This window comes from Corylus avellana, chromosome ca9 (genome assembly GCF_901000735.1).
Source record: "Corylus avellana chromosome ca9, CavTom2PMs-1.0".
Taxonomy (NCBI): Eukaryota; Viridiplantae; Streptophyta; class Magnoliopsida; order Fagales; family Betulaceae; genus Corylus; species Corylus avellana.
Genome location: NC_081549.1, coordinates 1357006 through 1358624, shown reverse-complemented (window position 1 = coordinate 1358624; position 1619 = coordinate 1357006).

The following is a 1619-nucleotide window of genomic DNA, read 5'->3' as shown; positions in this document are numbered from 1 at the left end:
ATAAACTTCCAATACATTTACACCTGACGTGACTTTTTAAGTTATTATTATATTTTAGATTAATTATTATTAAATTTTGATCGAATAGTGATTTTAAAAACTATATCAGCGTAAAGAGGATAAAATGATAATCCTAGCATTACTCTTATTCATGAACCTAGCTGCCAGCTGGATTGGATACTCACCAATTTGATTAAGAAAATGATAAAGGCATAACTTTGGCTCAACTTTGGCTCAACTTTTTTCTTAAATTTTTTTTTTTAAAAAAAAAAAAATGCTTGTGGAGGAAAGAGCCTTAAACTAGAGAGAGATAAATTTTGTCTAAAAGTTTGGCCAAAGTTAAGTTTAAGTTGTGGTTATATCACACCTCGATTGATTAATTGGTGTTCACACTGCAACTAGAGTATCTATCTGATTTACTTACCAAAATAGGTGAAAGGTTTATTAAATACTTTTTTTTTTTTTTATTAAATACTTTATTCAAGCTTTCTTAAGCTTGTGGTCCCAATTAGTAACAATTTAGACAACAAATTTGACGGGATCTTTATCCAACCTACCTGGCAAAGTTTGACTTTTATGTTTCATAACTATAATATATAACAAGGGCACTAGCACATTACTCTAGTAGAATATGGGTGTAGTATATAGCGTTAATTTTTTTTAAAAAAAAAATGCTTAAGTGACCATTGAAATTTCACATTTTATCAAATCGCTTTTTAAAATTAAAAGATATCAAATCACTCCTTAGGGTTCAAAATATTTCTAAATAACCCCTTTCGTCCTCAATTAATTTTTCAAGTGATATGTGACCATATACACGCTACGCTAGATTGCCACCTCAATCTAAATTTTAAAAACAGTACACATAAATCCCAAAAAGAAAATTCTATTTTGAGCTCCTTAAAAAATAGTAGCATCAACCCTTTTGCCGTTACCTTACTACATCCCTCGAGTCGTCGTGACGCATCTCCATTTGGATATGCTATGGGCTTTAGTTTTGGCTTTATTGAAGCTCGATATGTCATCCTTTGGCAGCCGCACCCACTAATGCGCCCCTCCATTGTCTTCTCCAGCAAGCTCGCATCCCATCGTCACCTTATGCACATCTATTAGGCCTTCACGGGCCCACATGTGAATCTTACTCGCTTCCGCGTTCATGTCGTCTCTACTATTGGTGTTGTTGATTTATAGGCTTAAAGTTTTTTTTTTTTAACTAATTTTTATGCATGTATGTTATGTGTTGTTGCTTTCAACTTGACCCAAACCGTTAGGCTTTAAACTCTTTTTCTGTCATAGATATTCTATTTCCATTGTTCATTTTAATTTTAGTCCGACAATTTTCTTGGAAGCTAATATAGATTTAAATTTTAAAAAATTCTCTTATTCTAAATGATTTTACATGGTGCAGCTTTCATCAGCTGCATTCATAAATAAATTTCAATTTTCTTCGCATTGAGATGTTAGTCGTTAGTGTAGCTAACCTGGATTTTTTAATTGTTTAAGTTTAAGCTTGTATTTTTTTTTTTCCTATTTTAATAATGTTAAGGTTGTATTTGTTTTCGTTTAGTTCTGTTTGTTGTCCTTGTTGCTGTCCTTCGTAATTTGTTTTGGATGTGCTT